Below are 12,310 nucleotides of genomic sequence, written 5' to 3'. Positions count from 1 at the left end.
GTGAAATTTCTGGAGTTCCTGCTGTGGCACAACGGGATCCTAGGGTCTTGGGAGCCTTGGGACACTGGTTCAATCCCGGGATGGGCACAGTGGGTTAAGAATCCAGCGTTGCCACAGCTGTGGCTTAGGTCTCAACTGTGGCTCAGGTCTGATCCCTGGCCTGGGAACTCCATGTGCCGAGGGGCAGCCAAAAAATGAAGAAAAAAGAAAAGAAATGATATACCTGAGAATACTAGGAAATGACTGTCCATCATGTGAATGATGCTTTTTCATCTGCACATGGCAGAAGGGGCCTGGAGGAAGGAATTGGTGAGGAAGCAGAGAATCCTCGCTGCTGGGACACGGGGACTCAGAAAGTGTGGAGAGAGGAAACTCTGTTGCTCAGGACTCAGCCTGGGATTTTATCTTGCAAAACGCAGAGGAAGCTTTTAACTATTTGGAGACTAAGTAGAAAGTAATAAAGGGAATTGCCGTACTTTTTTATTTTTATTTTTTAAGTAGGTAATACAGACAGTAGTGAAAATCAAACTAGAATACCTAAAATTGAACTTTTCCTTTCCTCGCGCTTATTCCCTAGCTCTCCCCAGAGGCCAACATTGTTAGCGTTTTTTCTTGTCAATCTAAAGCTATTCTGTGTATAAACAAGCACATGTTTATTTAACCAATCAATACTGATGGGCATTTAGGCTGCCTTGAATCTCTAAAATGACCATTTTGCTGCCATCCCTGTACATTTTGTTTATGCACTTGAGCAAATCCATCTGCAGAGTAAATTCCTTGCACGTAGAGATGTGGGGCCAAAAGGAATGTGCTTTTTAATTTGGATATTGCTTAATGAAATTTCCCTCCGAAGACACTCTACCTGGTTCCACTTCTCGCTGCTACCCCACACAACAGAGACTTGACAGGGCCTCTGTGATCCCACAGGAAGCAAGCTCCTAGCCTTAGCCAACCTTTTAAAACCTTGTTAATCTGATGGGTAAAAATCAGAATTTCCGTTTCACTGCAATCCTCTCCAAGCAAGATTGCATACCTTTTCATCGTTTTGAATGCCGTTTGTTACTTGTTTACTGTGAAACTTCAGGGGCCCCGATCTTGAGTCATATTCTTTAATAAAGATCAGACTGATGAAGTTTTAAAATCCATCATCTTAGCCCGTTTAATCTTGAAGAAAGGGAAAGCTGGGGAGAGTCGATCTTTACCAGACAGCCTGTGAAAGCAGCTTTTCAGAAGCTCAGGTAACAATCAGCACAAAACACGCATGCCCTGGGGATCTGAGAAAGGAATGGGGCAGCATAAAAATAGCCCGGGTGAAGGGATTGATTTCTAATAGCCGTGTTTCTTTTCCTGTTTGGGAGTTTATTACGAATGCTCCACCCAGACTTCTTAAATACCCACCCAGGCATTGTGAATTTCCCTGGTGCATCTGATCAGGGAAGGAAGGATTTACATTTAGTTATAATTAAAATTCTAATATATGGAATCTGAAGTCCCAGCCATGTCCTGAGACTTGCCACTGGTTTTATCGGGGCAAAGATGGCAGAATTTGAAATACCAGAACTGCTGTAGTCGAGGCAATCCACTAAAAAGGGTTCGAATAATTAGAGGAACATCCCTCTAGGCTTGTGTTACAAGAAACCTGCAGAAACCTACCTCATCATCCCCTACTGCATAGTGAGTGGTTTAAACATCCACTTTCTACAGCTGAGACCTCAAAAGCAAGCAATGTTGCTATGCTCACGGCTCCACCAGCCACATTCCGTGGCTGAACAGGGATGCTGAAACTGTATTAAAGGCAATTAAACAAGCCCTTAAAATTAGGCCCAGTGTACGACTTCAGAGGCTAAGGATGTTTATAATAGAAGCTTCTGAAGAACCTACAAGAATTGGGGAACAGAAAGAGGACCCTTAAAAAAAGAGATTTTTAACCACGAACGCAATCCAAAATAAATTACTCCCCATCTGTAGCACCTCAGAAACTCATACCCCGTGTTCAGCTGCTGCTCACACCGGCTCTTGTGCAATTAGAATGTCCAAAACCTGCCCCGAACAGAGTGTATTTTATTCATTTAACCTGAACTTCCTTCTGGAAAGAATAATAATTTCATTCATCTAGATGAGCTGGATGGTGTCCAAGAAGTGGAAAAATAACCCCCTAAGCTCATGCCCGAGTCAGCCATAGCGCTTTCAAAGTGCAAAGGGTGATAAAGAACTGGCTCTTTAGACATTATTTTTGCACACTAGCAGCTGTACTTTCACAGCAGTGATTATTTTGTCTTACTGTTCCTTGAGGGCTCCCATGTAATGCTGTTTGGGGATGTATTCAAGTCTGTAAATGCTATTATCCACCTGAAGAAAGAAAAAAAAAAAAGAATCTTCATTTAAGGGAAAGAGTGGGCACTAAAATGCAGAAGTCAGAAGCAAAAAAAATAATAATAATATTCTGTAAAAAACCATGAAGGGAAAGCACTGATGGGTTTATTAAAAGTGAATGCTGCAAAGGAAAACAACGATGTTTATGTCAGTATTTTTTTTTTTTTTATGGAGGAAAGAGATTGAATACACTCTTAGTCATGAGCCTCTGTGCAAAAATGATCTCATGAAATATTTATTCTTTGGACTCAGATCCTGAGATTTCTTTGGAATCGTTAAAATCCTAGACCTCACTGCAAATTTGTAGCATCCTTCTTCACAGCTTCTCAGTGCCTCTCACTCAGACAATTAGAATAAGGCAGACTTAGTAAGAATAACATCAAGATAAAATGGACTTTCTGGCCGGAGATTTTCAAGACTTGCTCATCTGCTTCCAGGCATTCATTGAAACCGTCGGGTAACAGTCTCACCAAAGGAAAACTCCCGACTCAAAGAAAGAGGCAAATAACATCCTGTAGCTTCCAAGGAACAGAGACCCATTTACCACCAAACACACCTTCGAGGCGCCCATCGTTCCTTCAGATGTGGAGTATTTTACTCTAAAGTTTTTTGTTTTTTGTTTTTTTGTCTTTTTGCCATTTCTTGGGCTGCCCTGCGGCATATGGAGGTTCCCAGGCTAGGGGTCCAATCGGAGCTGTAGCCGCTGGCCTACACCACAGCCACAGCAACACAGGATCCGAGCCACGTCTGCGACCTACACCACAGCTCACGGCAACGCCGGATCCTTAACCCACCGAGCAAGGGCAGGGACCAAACCCGCAACCTCATGGTTCCTAGTCGGATTTGTTAACCACTGCGCCACGACGGGAACTCCCTACTCTGCAGTTTTGCTGAGACTAAAATATGAGGAACAACGGGGAAGTTTGTGACCAAAGTGAAGCTTTTATGAATGGACACTTGATACATTACCTAGGAAGAATTCCATTTTAATGCATTACATCGTTCATTCAACAAAAGTTTACTCTGCTTCTCTGCTGTGCCAGGTACTGTTTAGGCACTGGAAATTGCTGTTGAAGACACCGTCTTAGGCTCCAGGTACCTAATAAATGAATAAAAACAAGCCTTCCCAGTCTGCTCTGGGAGTCAGACATCACCTGTGCTAATACAGTTCCAAGTCGATTGCCTGGAAGAGGTCTTGAAAAAAAAATACAAGTTGGGAAAAAATGTTCTGCCAATTAGTAATCCATATAAAGGATTAAACCTGGCCCCAAAAAGTAATTTTGACCTTTTTAGACAGGAGAAAAATGAGGTAGGGGCATATTTTCTCTCTAGTCGCTTTAAAAAAAATAAAACCACTACATTGCTGAAAGAAATCAGCCCTAATTAATAGCCTAGCATTCATAGTGTGTCACATTTCTAAAATGTTGGTACAATTTTCTTCTCAAACCCATTATGAAAAAGGTACAGTTTTCCAATTATACTCTTACTGCCAAATAGGAAGCTCGCACTAAATTCAATAAGAACTTGAAGCGATATGTTGGTGTAATGACCCACTCTGTTTAGTCTCTGCTAAATTAAAATGGAAATAAGTGACAGGTGTCCTGGAAACCATGATGGGTAAATGTACCTTCCCCTATCTTTCAGCTGGACAAAGCAGAAATCAAATTGTTTTATTGAACTGTAGTTCCTGGCATGGAAATGCTGAGTAAATATTTGTCCAAATACATGGTGTCTGGGGCCCAGATAAGTGAACTGAGTTACCGAAGGTCCCAGCTAAGGAGCAGCACAACCAAGGCTAAGTGCCAACCAACATTCTTTTAACGTCATGGTACTGCTTCTTTCATCATCCACAAGGCAAAGCAGTGTCCCTTAGCACCGAAGAGCGCACAGGGCTCTGTAGTCCGGTTGTCTGGGTTCAAAGCCTAGCTCTGCCATTTACTAGCTGTGTGTCTTTGCAAAAGTTAATTAGTCTCTCTGTTCCTGTTTCCTTATCTGTAAAATAAGGCTAGTAGTAACTATTTCTTCTTCAAATGTTGGAAGGTTAAATAAATGTATAGATGGCACAGCGGGCACTCAAAAGTGTTAGCACTTTTTTCTTTTTCCTCTGAGGGTATTTAGAGAGCATGATTAATGCATTAATCATGATTAGTGGTATGATTCTGGCTGACACCAGCTGCTGTGGTAACATGATACTTGAGTGGATTCTGTTCAGTGTCCCAGTCAGGAGGACAGTCTCAGGCCAATGGACCGAATTATGGTCTAGTGACAGTGCTTCCCAACTTTTTCTTGTCCTTGGCACACATAGAAAATGATACTGGGGAGTTCTTGTCATGGCTCAGCAGTAGTGAACCTGACTGGTAGCCATGAAAATGTGGGTTTGATCCCTGGCCTTGCTCAGAGAGTTAAGGATCCGGCATTGCCACGAGCTGTGGTGTAGGTCGCAGATGAGGCTCAGATCTGGCATTGCTGTGGCTGTGATGTAGGCCTGTAGCTGCAGCTCCCAGTTGGAACCATAAGTCTGGGAACTTCCATATGCCGTGGGTGTGGCTCTAAAAAAAAGCAAAAAGCAAAGAAAAGAAAGAGAGAAAGAAAATGATACCGTTGTATGGCCCACTGGGGCAAGCAGACAAAGCTGCCTGAGATGCCAGGCTCCCCTGGTCCTGTCTACTTGCTCCAACAGCTGAGAGAATAAATGGTTTAGCCCCTGTGAGCCCTGTCAGTTAGGAGGCTCTCCTGAAATATTTGTCACCATCTCCCTGGTGCTCTAGTTCTGCTTAGGAAGATGGAGTTGTCCCCCACTTAGGCTAAAAGGAAAACGGGCCAGTTTGCCCCAACCAGTCTCCTCTGGAAAGTGTTTAGGGAACTTACGTGCTGCTGTGTGGACTGCACAGCAGCTGTTCCTGCCTCCAGGAACCCTGCTATGAAGTTGAGACATGTGCCAGAGCAGGTGAAAGTGCAACTGAGTACAGACAGCACCTAAGGGTGTAGTGAGCAGTCCCAGAAGATGCCGGAGGACTTTGGTCAGAGAATGTCGACGGTGCTCTCCTAAGAGCATGTCATCCAGACATCGGCATTCCGTTAAAAAGCAGAGCATCTCTTGTGCCTTGGCCTTTCTGGGTGGTGATCTGGTTGTTTGGAGGTCGAAGAAACCCTGTTGGTATTGTGTTGTTAATTCTGGTCAGCAAGGAAGACGGGGTTGGAAATGTGTAAGTGACAAGATCCTTGGAAGAAAACGACCTTGCTGTCTTAGAATCAAGGTGACATGAGTAGAATTCATTACTGTATTCTAAGCTTCCAGCTTTTAGAAGATCAGATTTCAAAAATGCCTAAAAGAGAATATTTCTCATGTGGCCTATAAATATATCATAGATGATCTTAAAGAGGAAGGCATTTGGAGGCCACAATTTAAAACAGTATTGTAAAGAGAAGGAGGTAGAACATAGGATCAAAAACAAAGTGGCACGAGTTTCGTTGTGGCTCAGCAGATTAAGAACCCGACATAGTGTCCATGAGGATGTGGGGTCGATCCCTGGCCTTGCTCAGTGGGTTAAGGATCTGGCATTGCTGTGAGCTGAGGCTTAGGTCACAGATGCAGCTTGGATCTGGTGTTGCTGTGGCTGTGGCGTAGTTCTGCAGCTGCAGCTCCTAGCCTGGGAACTTTCATATGCTGCAGGTGCAGCCATAAAAAGAAAGGGGGAAAAAAGTGGCAGAGACCTCTTTTTTTAAGGACTTCTGTAGATGCATGTTTTGGTGAGGGCAAAAAGATGAAGTTTAATAGCAGAGCCAGAGCCATTCTTAAGGATGGTGTGTGAGGTTAACAGGACAGAAGAAAAGGTGCTTGACTTCTGTTTTGTTTTTCCCTTTCTCAGCATGGAAGCCAGTCATATATACTAACTGCAGAAGGTGAAAAGAACAAAGAGAACGAAATGGAAATCCATGAGAAGAGAACGAGTAGTCAGGAAATATTTTTCTGCTTTACAGTTAATTAAAGTCTTCAGGTTCAGAAAAAGATGGCCTCGAAGCAAATTTGCATATGTCATTGCTGAGCCAGCAGCAGTACACTTTGAAAAACTGTGGAGTCTTGGGAAAATGCCAGAAGAATAGGCAGGGAAATGCCATTACAGATTCTTGAAAAATGAATTGTAAAACCTGGACTGATATGCTTGATGGTAGTACCAAAGAAAATTTGAGAACAGATTCTTTTTTTAAGCACTTAGTAGAGGAAGCAGGGTTCACGTAGGAGCTGCATGGATTCACTCAGAATAAGTCATGCTAATCTTCCAGGATTCTTAGTAGGCTAAGAGTAGAAGGACTAACTTGATAAGTAGAATTGGTCAAAAACTAACATTTAATGTTGAAACATAAGATAATCTTCACACTTCAGAATTAAGACAAAGATGACTGCTCATACTCAGTATTACTCTAAAGGCCTTACCAATGCAATAAACCAAGAAAATGAAATAAAGAATAAATGCTGGAAAGGAAGTAACAAAAATTCATGGGATTATTTTATAATACAAGTGAGTTCCAATTAATAAGAGTTCGGCAAACTGACCAGAGGCGGAAATACCCTTAAGTCAGCAGTTTTATATATCTAGTAGTAAAAAAAAAAAAATTAGAGAAAATGCAATCATTAATGAGGTCCCATTTTCAATCATGACAAAATTGAAATATAGCTGGAAATAAAGTTAATAAGATATATTCCATACCTTTATGGAAAAGTTAAAAATTCTGACTAAGGGGCATTTAGGAAGATCTGAATAAATGGCGAGAAATACCTTATGAATATATTCTCTCAAATTAATCCGTTATATTTAATGCTCCAAATCATAATTCTGATGAGGATTTTTTTTTTTGGTAGTAACTTGAATTGTAAAGTAATCTGAGCAAGTAAGTGCATGAGAGTAGCAAAGAAAAAAAAAAGCAATAAATGATGGGAAAGGAACAGAATTTGTCCTATCATAAATATATTTAAAAGTAATTAAGACAATCTGATGCTGATTTAGCAATAGATAAATAGACCAATAAAAATATAAAGAGTCCAGAAAGGCATACAGAAAGGTAGATATTGTTTATCAGTCATGGGCAATCAGGAGAAATAAAATCACTCGGCATTTCTTACAGAGGGAATTGAATATAGGGAATTGATTATACAAGGGATGAAGAATTAAGCAGCCAAAGTGATCAGTGAGGCAGCCCAGAAACTAGCAACAGTAGAACCTGCGTATCACTCCTGGAGCTGGAGAGACAAAGGGACAACAAGAGGTGGCAGGGTTCCAGAGCCCAGGAGCTGGGGCTGTAGGAAGCCAGTCTAATGGAAGCTGAAGCCCCAGGGGACTCATCAGCTACTGCTGAAAACATCCCCTGCGGTACAAAAAGAAGAAATACCTTGACTTTTCTGCTTTTCCCACCCTCCAGTCTCTGTCACTGCCTCCCATCGGCCAAACCTACATAGAAACCAGAGGGTGGCTGGGGCGGGGGCAGCGGCGGGGGAGGAGGGAAGGGGTGACTGGGAAATGCTTTTACTTGGAAACAGAGCAGATCAACAGATCTAAGAGCATTTGGAAAGGTAAGGTCAGGGTAAGCAGGGGAGTGTACCCAAGCCAGCCTGGGGAGGAGCCAATATGAAGAAGAATTCCTGTAAATATTGTGAGGGAACGTTGTGGGGGTTTTTTCTGACCTGTAAAATCAGTTGTCTCAACATCACCAAAGGACATGAAAACATGTGATGTGGCAGCCTCTCTTCCTGCCGAGCTTACTATGTCATTGGAAAGACGTGTTCACGAAGATGTCTCAGGCAGTGGGGTTCCAAGGCGGTCTTGGGATTTTCCCGATGAGTGCATTTGCTGCCTGAAATAGAAGCCAAGGCAGATGGGAGGATGTAGCAGGTGGGCGGCAGAGAGGTCGGAGTTCTGGATTGTGTCCCAGGCTCAGCCAGTCACCCACTGTGTGACCTGGTCACCTCCCCCTCCCCCCCAGAGAGCCCCCGTTTCTCCCTATGCAAAATGAGGAGGTTAGACCAGGGCATTTTCTCAGCCCTGGCTGCACACTGGGCTGAGAGATAGATGATGATGTAATTAGTCCGGGTAAGGGTTCTACACTGATATTTTTCAAAATATCCCTTGGCGATTTTTTGTATCTGCTTTCCTGAGATATAAACTATATACCATGCAATTCACTAATTTAAATTGCACAATTCAGTGGTTTTAGACTTCTCACATAGTCTAATTTCACTACAGTCTAATTTTAGGACTTTTTCACTTCTCCTAAAAGACGCCCCATACCCAGTGACAATCACTTCCTATTTGCCCCCATCCTCCCAGTCCTAGGTGACCACTAATCTGCTTTCTCTCTATGGATTTGCCTATTCTGAACTTTTCTATAAATGGAATTATGCCACATGTGGCTTCTTGTGTCTGGCTTTTGTTCACTTAGCATAATGTTTTTAAGGTTCATCCATCTCATATCATGGATCGCTATTTCACTCCATGTTGTGCACGAATACTGTTCTATTGCATGGATACACCACACCTCACCGGTTCATCAGTTGATGGACATTTGGGTTGTTTCTACCCTTTGGCTTTTATAAATAATGCTGCTGTGAATATTCACATAAAGTCTTTGTGTGGACATGTTTCAGTTTCTCTTGGGTATATACCGAGGAGTGGGATTGCTGGGTAATACGGTAACTCTATGTTTAACCTTTTGAGAAACTGCCAGGCAGATTTCCAAAGCAGTTTGCCATTTTGCATTCTCAGGTTCCCCTGGTGCTTTTGATATTCATCCAGAATTTGAAACCGCCTAATTGGATGATATCTGAGGGGCTCTGTTTCTCTAATTCTGTCATTTTTTTAAAATCCAAGATTAGATCCCAAGGGCTGCTCCCCAAAGCTCACGTCACCCCTTAGCTGAGCTATAGAGTTTGTGATTGTTTCTTCAGAGCATCCTGATAACTCCTGGCCTTATTTTTTTCTTTTTGCCAATTCTAGGGCCGCTTCTGAGGCATATGGAGGTTCCCAGGCTAGGGGTCGAATCAGAGCTGTAGCCACTGGTCTACGCCAGAGCCACAGCAACGCGGTATCTGAGCCGCGTCTGCAACCTACACCACAGCTCACGGCAACGCCGGATCCTTAACCCACTGAGCAAGGCCAGGGATCAAACCCACAACCTCATGGTTCCTAGTCGGATTCATTAACCACTGAGCCACGACGGGAACTCCTCCCAGCCTTATTTTTGAGGGAAAGCCCTATAAAGTTCTGTGTTCCAGCTCAGGACCCTCCCCCATCCCTGCCCTGCACCACTCATAGCTCTGGTGGTAGATTTTGGAGGATTATTCTGAGTAATTATGTCATTATTATATTAACAATTATAATAATTATACTATAATTGGTATAACAATGGTATAATAATGTAATAATTATTATCATGTTATAAACTTCTGAATAATTACCCCATCACCCCATATGCAACACATTTGGGTTAAATACCATGTGTGTGGCCTGCTGGGATCCCAGAGTCAGGGCGGGGAGAGGCTCCGGTGGGATCTGGCAGGGCCATGAAAGTCCCCCAACACTGGGTCTGTCAAGCTGTGTCCCCCTCAAATACAGTCAAGACCATCCCATAGGACACAGCTCCTTTCCCTCCCCCAGCAGGAAGATTAACGTCTCTGGAGCTGGCAGTAAATTGGAGAAGAAGTTAGATCTAGTTCCCCTTCTCCCTTCACATCTCCTAACAGGGCGTCTTCCTCACCTTCCTCAAGTCCCAGTGTAAAAGGAGGCGGCACCAGCTTCCTCGCAAGGTAGCTGTAAAAGTTAAACACGAAAGCGCTTCACATCTGCTGGGCACACAGCAGCCCCCTTCTTCCACACCAGATCTTTCTGAGCGGCTGACTTATGGAAGCAGAGGCAAAGCCTACACACCCCTCCTCCATCACCCTCTGAAAACCTGGACTTGTGACCTTGTCAGAAGGCCTGAAGCCTCGGGAACCTCAGCCTCTGTTGACAGTGAGCAGAGAGCTGGCGTCATCTCCTGAACCTCAGCCCCCAGGCTGTGACGTCATTTGCATCACAGTCCACGAGTTCTGCAGGGAACAGTCCACAAGGCCAGGAGCAGTGGTTTCCTCAACAGACCCACAAACCCACACAACACCATAAGCTAGGATCTCCAGGGTGGCCCTCCATGTGTATGAGCTGAGAAAGTACCCAGGGCATTCCATTCCCGTTTAGGAACTTTTACTTTTCTAGAAACTTACCCTGAGCGATCCGGGCAGCTTCTTTGACCCTCATCTATTTCTCTTCCCATTTGTCTCTTTCTCAGTCTTCCCCATAAGTAGCTGTAAAATAAAAGTCACACATGCATTTTTTATTTGACATGTTATTAAATACAGTTTATCACTCCCTGCATATATATTTATTTCCCTGTTTAACTTTTCACTCTGGGTTTTCTGGAAATAAAAAACCACCCACTTTTAACTTGGAAAGATAAGGAAGTACATGATACTACTGCTTCATTCCAGGTCCACGGCAGACATCACTAATCAATCACAGCACTCTTTCCTCCAGAGCCGAGCATAACCTCACAGTCCTCCTTCGTCTTGCATTCTAAGCAGAGAGTGAGAATCAGTTGCAGTTGGCAAGGGAGAGGATGTCTCTTTACCATTCCTCAGAAATTCTTGCTCAGAACTTTCCAACACCACCTCCAGCCCTGATTATAAACCAGATCTCTGCTGTAGGGCATCTTTTTCACATTCAGTGTATCCTATTTGAAGTTCACAGTTTTTCCTCCTCCAAACAGCCCTCACTCCCAGTCTCCTTCTCTCTGTTAAGGGCATGCCATTTGCCTGGTCCCCCAGGCTAAAAAATTCAAAATTTTCTTTTCTTTTTTTTCTTCTTCTTCTTTTTTTTTTTTTTTTTTTTTGTATTTTTGTCTCTTTTTAAGGGCTGCACCCGCAGGATATGTAGGTTCCCAGGCTAGGGGTCGAATCGGAGCTACAGCTGCTGGCCACAGCCACGTTGGATCCGAGCCACGTCTGCGACCTACACCACAGCTCACAGCAACACTGGATCCTTAACCCACTGAGTGAGGCCAGGGATCGAACCCACAACCTCATGGTTCCTGGTCGGATTTGTTTCCACTGCGCCACAACGGGAACTCCAAAAATGCAAATTTTTCTGACTCCTCCCTGTCTCTGTGTTCCCCCCTTCTCCATCCCTGCCAGTACCCCATCCTATTATCCCTCTCTTCCTTGCAGTGTTTCTCTGCTTTGTCCCTGCTGCCTAGACCAGCACAGCACCCATCACACCTCTGACAGGCTGGTCGCAGTGTGGGAGAAGGGCAGGGTGGAAGATGAGCCCTCAGGTGTGAAGCCTCCGGGGCTGAAGCGGATTTTCTCTCTTCTGAGCTCCCAGTCTCTCTGCCTCCACTGGACAGATCTTATTTTCACCATATTTGAGACACAGAAAAATAATGCCAGCAGACTTTGCAGTTCACACCCCTGTTGTCACATCCCAGCTCCACAACTTCATTCATCCTTCCTCCCTCTCTCCCTGCTTCTCTCCTTCTCTCCCTCCCGCCTTCCCTTCAAATAGTTACGGAGCACCAGTGACCTACTGAGCAAAGGTCTCTACATTTATAAAATAGGATATTGTAGGCAAAATAGGCAGCCCAGCCTCTGAGACAGAGCAAGTCCTGGATAAATAGGTAGAGGATAGGCTGCTTCTCAGACCTGGAAATGTACCCAGAGATCATGTGACCCACCTCATGTCACAGAGGAGGAAACTGAGGCCTGGGACAACTGTCTGAGGTTCTTTCACAGGGTTGGGCAGACCTAAGACGTGAAGCCAGCTGTCTCAGTGACAACTCGGTGCCCGTTTCGTTGCCACCATTACTGCCACCATGAGGAGGTTGGTTATGGTCAGATTGGAGGGGTGAGCGCTGG

The 12,310-nt window shown here is 44.0% G+C and overlaps 1 protein-coding gene across 6 annotated transcripts in view; it reads left to right on the top strand.

Annotated features, from left to right (window-relative positions):
• Positions 1 to 12,310, top strand: part of EPB41L4B (erythrocyte membrane protein band 4.1 like 4B) — a 142,278-nt gene that overhangs the window by 86,105 nt on the left and 43,863 nt on the right. The gene's annotated exons all lie outside the window — the stretch shown is intronic.

The sequence above is a fragment of the Sus scrofa genome, chromosome 1, assembly GCF_054392235.1.
Source record: "Sus scrofa isolate SSC_HxYL_T2T_F1_AM1 chromosome 1, Sscrofa_HxYL_maternal_Yorkshire_Landrace_v2.0, whole genome shotgun sequence".
Lineage (NCBI taxonomy): Eukaryota > Metazoa > Chordata > Mammalia > Artiodactyla > Suidae > Sus > Sus scrofa.
Note: the sequence above shows the minus strand (reverse complement) of the source record. Positions and strands in the feature narration are given on the sequence as shown.